The sequence below is a fragment of the Oncorhynchus keta genome, chromosome 4 (genome assembly GCF_023373465.1).
Source record: "Oncorhynchus keta strain PuntledgeMale-10-30-2019 chromosome 4, Oket_V2, whole genome shotgun sequence".
Classification (NCBI taxonomy): Eukaryota; Metazoa; Chordata; class Actinopteri; order Salmoniformes; family Salmonidae; genus Oncorhynchus; species Oncorhynchus keta.
In genome coordinates, this window is record NC_068424.1 from 14,861,413 (window position 1) to 14,871,795 (window position 10,383).

Below are 10,383 nucleotides of genomic sequence, written 5' to 3' on the forward strand. Positions count from 1 at the left end.
GCTAGTCTCCCAGGCAGTGGAGGAGATGCCCAGTACGAGAGATGGGGTAGAGGAGGGCGTTCATGTGGAGCTAGTCTCCCAGGCAGTGGAGGAGATGCCCAGTACGAGAGATGGGGTAGAGGAGGGGATTCATGTGGAGCTAGTCTCCCAGGCAGTGGAGGAGATGCCCAGTATGAGAGATGGGGTAGAGGAGGGGGTTCATGTGGAGCTAGTCTCCCAGGCAGTGGAGGAGATGCCTGGTACGAGAGATGGGGTAGAGGAGGGGGTTCATGTGGAGCTAGTCTCCCAGGCAGTGGAGGAGATGCCCGGTACGAGAGATGGGGTGGAGGAGGGGGTTCATGTGGAGCTAGTCTCCCAGGCAGTGGAGGAGATGCCCAGTACGAGAGATGGGGTAGAGGAGGGGATTCATGTGGAGCTAGTCTCCCAGGCAGTGGAGGAGATGCCCGGTACGAGAGATGGGGTGGAGGAGGGGGTTCATGTGGAGCTAGTCTCCCAGGCAGTGGAGGAGATGCCCGGTACGAGAGATGGGGTAGAGGAGGGGGTTCATGTAGAGCTAGTCTCCCAGGCAGTGGAGGAGATGCCCAGTACGAGAGATGGGGTAGAGGAGGGGATTCATGTGGAGCTAGTCTCCCAGGCAGTGGAGGAGATGCCCGGTACGAGAGATGGGGTGGAGGAGGGGGTTCATGTGGAGCTAGTCTCCCAGGCAGTGGAGGAGATGCCCGGTACGAGAGATGGGGTAGAGGAGGGGGTTCATGTGGAGCTAGTCTCCCAGGCAGTGGAGGAGATGCCCGGTACGAGAGATGGGGTAGAGGAGGGGGTTCATGTGGAGCTAGTCTCCCAGGCAGTGGATGGGAAGCCTGGTACTAGTGATTGGTTGCAAGTGGGGAGTGTTGAGAGGGATGTGGCAGAGGGGAGTCAGGGGTCTGCAGTCTCAGTTGAGGAGGATCAGGAGAAGGATATGGATATCTCTCTTGATATGATAGAAGCTGGTGACGACTCAATTTACAGTCTAGAGGATGTAAATGGGTTCCTGATTCAGACTTTTGGGAAATCTGTCAAATTGGCAGATTTCTTTGATGTTGGTAAGTTTGTGAGGTCAGATGTGATGTTACAGAAGACGGTGGGGTTAGACCAGCTGAGTGTGAAGAAGCATTTCCGCTTGAGGAAATGTGTTAGTGCTGTCACGGCAACAAAAGGTTGTGGGAAACGTGGGAAGGTTCAGAGAAAAATAAAACAATGATGATGATCATGCCTCATAAGGTGTTTTCTTTCTCTTTGTCTGGTTTCTCTGTGGTTTCTTCTGCTTTTATTTTCTCTTTTCTATATGGAGGTACTCAATATTAATGGGGGAAGGGACAGGAATAAGAGTGCTTGGGTATTAGAAGTAATAGAACAGAAAAGGCTTAATGTAGTTTTCCTACAGGAGACACATAGTGATGAGGCTAAAGAGGTTGACTGGGGTAGTGGTGGGAGGGGCAGCATATACTCAGTCATAGTACTAATTTCAGTGCTGGGGTGGCAATCTTGTTTTCCTCAATCTTAGGGGTGACTGTGGTATCAACAACAGAGATTTTATTAGTCAAGGCGGATGTATTTATTGTTTATTTATGTATTTATTTTTATGTTTATGCTCTTAATGAGGGTACAGAGCGTATTGCTGTTTTTGATCAAATAAAGGAAACCTTAAGACTGTGTGATCAAGAGGGGTGTATGGTTTTAGGGGGTGACTGGAACTGTACAGTGGATTTTACTGCTGATCGCACTGCTGAAGAACTTCACCTGCGGTCAGCTACTTGCCTGTCTGGTCTATTAGCTTAGTTTGAGCTTTCTGATGTGTGGAAAGAAAGAAATGCAAAAGTTAGGCAGTATACATGGTTGTTCCGCTGATGGGACGCCTAGCTCTGAGAAGATTTATAATATATATTATTGAAAGTTAATGAAGGTGGTGTCAGTGCAGCAAGGTTAGACAGGTTGTATGTATCTGATCACTACTGTAGTAGGGTTGGAAGGTTAGACAGGTGGTATGTATCTGATCACTACTGTAGTAGGGTTGGAAGGTTAGACAGGTTGTATGTATCTGACCAATACTGTAGTAGGGTTGGAAGGTGTGATATCACTCCTGTGGGTTTCTCTGACCACCATATTGTTACTGTTGATTTTCACCTGTCATGTCCATGAAGGTCATCCCCTTATTGGTATTTTAATGTTAAATTGTTATAAGATGTCATGTTTGTGAAAGGTTTTTGTTGTGTTGTGAAAAATGGAGGGTTACGGAAGGGAATTTTGAGTCCTTTAGACAATGGTGGGAGGTTGGGAAGGCCCAAATATGATTGTTTTGTCAACAGTATATTGCTCTGTCTAGATTTGAAGTTAAAGAGACTATCAGGGCCCTTGAGCAGGACACCAAATCTATTGAATTGAAGTTGTTCCCTCAGAATGATCCCAGACTAGTCATGAACTTACAGAACAAGAGACATAAACTGAGGTTGTTTCTCCATGAAGAGTGCCTTGATTAGGTCTTGCTTTGCTACCCTCAAGGATATGGATGCTCCTAGTGCTTTTCTAACCTGGGGAAGTCGACATTGCAAACAGACTTTTGGGATGTTTTTTGTCTTGGATGAGTTTACTGTATGCTGGGGCCTCATGTATGGTGAAGGTAGGGGGTGGTTTGAGCTGCCCCATCCCCGTCCAAGGGGGTATCAGGCTTGATGCCCAATTTCAGGGCAGTTATATTGTCTGGCAATTGAACCAATGCATTGTTTTTTAAGAGTGAGGCTTACTGGTTTCTCTGTGCCAGGGGTAATGAAGGGTCCCACGATAGCACTGTCTGAGTATGCAGATGACGTGATAGTCTTTATTACATGGGGTGAGGATGTTAAGGTTCTCTCAAACGCTTTAAAGCCTCCTCAGCTAGAGTTAGATGGGGAAAGAGTGAATCACTGTGGGTAGGTCAGCTTCAGACGGGGTCCCGCTCCACGGTTACTAGGGGGGCTTCAGATAGGGTCCCGCTCCACGGTTACTAGGGGGGCTTCAGATAGGGTCCCGCTCCACGGTTACTAGGGGGGCTTCAGATAGGGTCCCGCTCCACGGTTACTAGGGGGGCTTCAGATAGGGTCCCGCTCCACGGTTACTAGGGGGCTTCAGATAGGGTCCCGCTCCACGGTTACTAGGGGGGCTTCAGATAGGGTCCCGCTCCACGGTTACTAGGGGGGCTTCAGATAGGGTCCCTCTCCACGGTTACTAGGGGGGCTTCAGATAGGGTCCCGCTCCACGGTTACTAGGGGGGCTTCAGATAGGGTCCCGCTCCACGGTTACTAGGGGGGCTTCAGATAGGGTCCCGCTCCACGGTTACTAGGGGGGCTTCAGATAGGGTCCCGCTCCACGGTTACTAGGGGGGCTTCAGATAGGGTCCCGCTCCACGGTTACTAGGGGGGCTTCAGATAGGGTCCCGCTCCACGGTTACTAGGGGGGCTTCAGATAGGGTCCCGCTCCACGGTTACTAGGGGGGCTTCAGATAGGGTCCCGCTCCACGGTTACTAGGGGGGCTTCAGATAGGGTCCCGCTCCACGGTTACTAGGGGGGCTTCAGATAGGGTCCCGCTCCACGGTTACTAGGGGGGCTTCAGATAGGGTCCCGCTCCACGGTTACTAGGGGGGCTTCAGATAGGGTCCCGCTCCACGGTTACTAGGCACGCTTCATATAGGGTCCGCTCCACGGTTACTAGGGGGGCTTCAAATAGGGTCCGCTCCACGGTTACTAGGGGGGCTTCAGATAGGGTCCCGCTCCACGGTTACTAGGGGGGCTTCAGATAGGGTCCCGCTCCACGGTTACTAGGGGGCTTCAGATAGGGTCCCGCTCCACGGTTACTAGGGGGGCTTCAGATAGGGTCCCGCTCCACGGTTACTAGGCACGCTTCATATAGGGTCCGCTCCACGGTTACTAGGGGGGCTTCAAATAGGGTCCGCTCCACGGTTACTAGAGGGGCTTCAGTGGGGCAGAGATGGGATGAATACTTTGGGGGGTTTTCTAGGCTCTGAAGTCTTTCAGAAAAAGAACTGGGAGGGTGTAGTGGAGAAAGTGTGTGCCAGACTGTCAAGATGGAAATGAGTGCTACCCCAGCTGTCTTATAGGGGAAGGGTGCTGGTAGCCAATAATCTAGCCGCCTCTACCCTGTGGCACAGACTAATGATTTTACAGCCACAAGAGCATCAGCGGACCCTTGTCACCCTTTATTTTGATCTGGACAACATTGGATTAAAGATGCAGCCCTGTACCTGCCACTGCACGAGGGTGGACAAGGCCTGGTGGATATTTCTTCTAGGATCATGGCTTTCCGGCTTCAAGCAGCCCAGAGACTATTGTACTGTGACTGTTCTAAATGGGTCAACACAGCCTATACATTGATAAGGAGAGCAGCTGTTTGGGCTTCTTTTCCTCTTAAAGCATATTTTCCTCTTAAAGCTAGAGGGGGGTTGATTTGTCTGCCTTGACTCCATTTTATGAGTCTGTATGCAGGCTTGGAGAGTTTTTTGTCAAGTCCCGTACGGCTGGCACGCCACCAGGGATGTGTCAGTCTGATAAGTCTGATAGAGACTTACAGCTGTAATCACAGCAAAAGGTGGCGCTACAAAGTATTTACTTAAGGGGGCTGAATAATTTTGAACGCCCAATTTTTCAGTTTTTGATTTGTTAAAAAAGTTTGAAATATCCAATAAATGTCGTTGCACTTCATGATTGTGTCCCACTTGTTGTTGATTCTTCACAAAAGAATACAGTTTTATATCTTTACGTTTGAAGCCTGAAATGTGGCAAAAGGTCGCAAAGTTCAAGGGGGCCGAATACTTTCGCAAGGCACTGTATAAACTGCCTATTGATTAGAGGACAGCTGACCTCCAATGGAGGATAATACATGGAGCGATAGCCACCAATATGCATCTTGTATACCTGGATCCTACTGTTGGGGAAGGGTGTCCATTCTGTGCTGAGTCTGAAACTCTACCACATCTGTTCTTACAGTGTCCCAGGTTGGTCGGGATGATTGACATGATCACTAGCTGGTTCTCAGCTCTGGGAGAGGTATTTGGGCTACAGTACAGGTTTAGTCAATGTGGTGTAGTTACTTTGCTTAATTTTGTGTCAGGGGCAGCTAAATTAGCAATATGGAAGACACGAAAGAACAGTTTTCGGGGACAGGGGTCTGTGGATGTGGTGGGAATGCTGGAGAGGATGTTAGCAGCGAGACTGAGGGTTGAGTTTGCCAATTACAAACTGGTTAACAATATTGATCTGTTTATGAGTATATGGGGTATTCAGAGGCTGTTGTGTTTCGTTACTGTGGAGAAAGATTTGGTGTTGTATTTTTAATTGATGTGTAACCATGGTTTTGCATGGGTGTTTATCGTGTTGTGGGTTCCCAGACCCAATAAAGGTTATTTAAAACTCTCTCTCTTTTAATGAGTGTGCCCAGGCAGTCAATGAAGTGATGAAGGCTGTGAACTGTCATCTACTGGACATCAGCTGGAGATTAATTTCTTCGAGATAGGGGGCGCTCTTTTAATTTTTGGATAAAAAACGTTCCCGTTTTAAACAAGATATTTTGTCACGAAAAGATGCTCAACTATGCATGTAATTGACAGCTTTGGAAAGAAAAAACTCTGACGTTTCCAAAACTGCAAAGATATTATCTGTGAGTGCCCCAGAACTAATGCTACAAGCGAAACCAAGATGAAGTTTCATACAGGAAATGCCCCAGATTCTGAAGGCGCTGTGTTCCAATGTCTCCTTATATGGCTGTGAATGCACCAGGAATGTGCCTGCCCTTTGTGTCTTTTCTCCAAGGTGTCTGCAGCATTGTGACGTATTTGTAGGCATATCATTGGAAGATTGACCATAAGAGACTACATTTACCAGGGGTCCGCCCGGTGTCCTGTGTCGAAATTATTGCGTAATCTTTAGGTCCATGCGCCGTTCCATTTCTTCAGAAGAGAAAGTCAACTGCCACGACGGATTTATCGTCGATAGATATGTGAAAAACACCTTGAGGATTGATTCTAAACATCAGTTTGGAGTTAATTTGGAAAAAAGTTCGCGTTTTAATGACTTCATTTTCTTTTTTTTCTTACCCAAACGTGATGGAGAAAACTGAGCGATTTGTCAACACAAATAATATTTTTGTAAAAACTGAACATTTGCAATCTAACTGAGAGTCTCCTCATTGAAAACATCTGAAGTTCTTCAAAGGTAAATGATTTTATTTGAATGTTTTTCTGGTTTTTGTGAAAATGTTGCCTGCTGAATGCTAACGCTAAATGCTATGCTAAATGCTACGCTAGCTATCAATACTGTTACACAAATGCTTGTTTTGCTATGGTTGAGAAGCATATTTTGAAAATCTGAGAGGACAGTGTTGTTAACAAAAATCTAAGCTTGAGAGCTAGCATATTGATTTCATTTCATTTGAGATTTTCATGAATAGTTAACGTTGCGTTATGGTAATGAGCTTGAGGCTGTATTCACGATCCCGGATCCGGGATGGCTCGTCGCAACAGGTTAACAGACACACAATAATAATGTTATCTTTACACCAAATACAGAGACAATAGTCCACCTAATCAAATTGTAAATATGAGGGTAGAATGTGAAGAGGGAGAGAAACAGGTGATGCATGATGGGGCTGGTGGTCAGTGTAAGTCGTACAGACAGGTTCTAGAATGTTGAGAGACGGTGTTGAAGTCAGTAAAATATCTGAGACTGGTGAAGGAAAGTAATATATCAAATAGCGCTCGGTCGTAGCGCTCGGTCATATTGCTCGGTCGTAGCGCTCGGTCGTAGCGCTCGGTCGTAGCGCTCGGTCGTAGCACTCGGTCGTAGCGCTCGGTGGTAGCGCTCGGTCGTAGCGCTCGGTCGTAGCGCTCGGTCGTAGCGCTCTGTCGTAGCGCTCTGTCGTAGCGCTCGGTGGTAGCGCTCGGTCGTAGCGCTCTGTCGTAGCGCTCTGTCGTAGCGCTCGGTCGTAGCGCTCTGTCGTAGCGCTCTGTCGTAGCGCTCGGTCGTAGCGCTCTGTCGTAGCGCTCTGTCGTAGCACTCGGTCGTAGAGCTCGGTGGTAGCGCTCAGTCGTAGCGCTCTGTCGTAGCGCTCGGTCGTAGCGCTCGGTCGTAGCGCTCGGTCGTAGCGCTCGGTGGTAGCGCTCGGTGGTAGCGCTCGGTCCTAGCGCTCGGTCCTAGCGCTCGGTCCTAGCGCTCAGGCGTAGGGCTCAGTCATACAAGAAGATGATGATGAAGATAATGTAGCAGCAAACTTAACCTCGGATTGTAAAAAAAAAAGGTTGTGAGTTTTCCTACACAACATTGACATTGTCACACAAACGGTGTTAATCACTCAGGATGTGTGGGCCAGTTTTTCCAGGAAAGAAAAGTTAATATTATTCTAACCAGGAAATGGTTATTAATATTTTTTCATATTTGTTATTATTTGTTATATTTCATTATTTATCTGACAGTCCTTGTTCAGGCCGAAACGTATGGTAATGTAAACTGCCATCATCAGCCATGTTTTGTGTCTTTTTGTACTGTAGGGAAAAGGAACAAACATTTTGAAAATATGCCTATACAAAACCTGAATAGCAGTATGCTATGTCAGAACTGTTAATAAATAACTGAACAGATCAATTAACTAATCAATTCAAAGGCAATGAGCGCATTCGAACGGATCACTTCTGTCAAGTCTGTGACAATCGTTGGTCTCCGCCTTTTAAAGTGTGTTGCATTATTGGGGATAACGATTGTCCGACTTGCTCCTACATGTGGACTGCATGAACTTGACAGAAATCATGTGATCAAAGGTCTTGAAGTTTTGACTGAAGGCGAATGCAAGTTTCTGCAGGTGCTCTTCACCAACTTCATCCTGCAGCCATCGCCTGCATTGTGGGAGGTTAATTGTCAACCAATCATTAGGGTGTTTATGTTTGACACCTGCAAACGTGATCAAAGACATGCCTGATAGAGAAACCAACTTTGAGGCTCTCTCAGCAATTGATTGTAGCCTACAATGTTTACATTTTCATTTGTATAAATGTTCAGTTTGTACGTGTGTGACATGGGGGTTGGGGACAGCACTGCCATGCCAATTGACTTTCGGCTGTCGCAGATGCACATCCCCGACTTCACTCCTCGACTTTCGTTTACAGTCAGTTGATTTCGCCTTTCCACTGAAAAGAGTCCAATAACTTCACAGAAGGGAAATCGATCACCCCATTTAACACATTGAACTATGTAGACCAGACCCAGCTGCTATTGCATTGATCTCTATGAGAGACACACCTAGTTAAGTAGACCGGAATGGATTTAAATATATATATAGTAAAAGGCCTGAGTGAACTATCTTAAATGATCCACAATCTTTGAAAAAATGTCACTCCGTTCATTTGGGACATTAGTCAGAGATGAGCCCTGATTGGAGGAGCTGTCATTTTCTTGGTGTTCCAGACAGTAATTCAACATCTGGAAAGTAAGTGTACATTCCAAAATTTTATTTTATTCACTCATTTAACCATTATTCAGCCAGACAACCATAACCAGTTCTCAATTAGCCACTGCTACATTATGGTAATAATAAAATACATATTGTATCATTATATTCTCCAGCAGTTGCCTTTTGTTTTTTTTCCCACCAAGCGAGGATATTTTGAATGGAGATCAATGGAAGAGTGTCAAATTTGGTTAACAAAGAATTGTATTATCGAATAGAAGTGTTGGTGTGATTAGGTTGTTATGAGTGTACTGATATAAGTAGGACATGACATTCTGGCAACTTTAAGAAAAAACACTTCATATCTGAGTTATGCCATAAAGTCATAAACCCTGCCTATTTAAAAAAAAACGCATCTAATTTAAAAGTGGTTTTTAACCTAACCTAACCATATGCCTATACCTAACCTCTTTTTTTCATGAATTCTTACAATGTAGTCGATTATGACTTTGTGACTGTGGTAACTAGTGGAAGCCAACATGAAATTGCTGTTAGGCTAGGCTACATTATATTTCAGAGGGAACACTTGGTATATTAAAAAAAATGTATTTTTAACATATATATTTTTTAAATTATTATTCGTTTTCACTGAACACTTTATTTATCAAATTTTGATAGATTTCTAAGATTCTAAGATTACATACTGAATGACTTCTCTCTATACGTAATATTTAATCTAGTCTTACAGTGCCTTCGGGAAGTATTCAGACCCCTTCACTTTTTCCACATTTTGTTACGTTACAGTCCTATTCTAAAATGGATTAAAAGCTCTGTACTAGCCTGTACTCTATACCGTCTCTCATAAAATATACATAACCATCTTTCTCTTTCTTTCTCTCTCTCAGAAAATATACATAACCATCTTTCTCTTTCTTTCTCTCTCTCAGAAAATATGTAACCTATACTCGATCAATCTAATTTCAGTCCAGTAGCGGTGAAGTTGAGCAGGTGGGGCTTCTAGTTCTCAGTTTCAGGAGTGGAGCATGATTAAAATCACTGGGGAAGCCAAGCCAGAAAAAAGCCATATTACAACATATGTGTTGTGAAAATTCCTTTGTTTTCTCTATAACCTGTTAGTTCATATGCCTTGACACTGTGATATGTAGGCCTAAAGCTGAGACGATAAGAATAAATTCATTCACACCTTTTGTTTTATCAACAAACCGGACAGCGACCTCTGTCTGAAGTCCACAAAGCATATTGAATGTAACAGACAGTTACATGACAATACAGCATGGTCAAGCAAGTTAATGTTTCCCACATTTACAGACTACTAAACAAGTATTGTTTGAGAACACTGGAGAGTTACCGTAAGTCACGAAGAAAACAGTAGCTGCGTCCACTATTCCAGCACCATTTACACTTCAACATTTCAACATCATCAAATCACCTCTGCTTAGTCTAATACAGTGACAACTAAAAGATACCAAAAACAATTTAGTCCAATCAGCGTAAGCTAAATATCATGTGGCTGTCCATGGTAATGATTTCTGTGTCGGTGTGTGTGCTTGTGCGTGTTTGTAGAAAAGAGATGCTGACTCACACTTCTTGTAGGGTGAGTCAACATGCCATGATCCTCCTCTCTTTCATGTTGAGAAACGGTCTATCACTCTGTCATTCAGTACATGCTTGTTTTTTGTTGTTGTCCTAGGCTACCTGGCTATAATGCTTGCTCACTAGCCTAACTTCCCTTCATGGGCAACAGTAGCTAGCTAGTATCTAGCTACATATCGAACTTCCATCCTCTCAGGCCAGGGGAACAACAATGTATGAATTAGCGGTTGGATCAGAATATTCGTTTTAATCATTGAGAATGAAGTAAAACCACAAGTCTAAATCCCTATCTCCATCCATGGCTA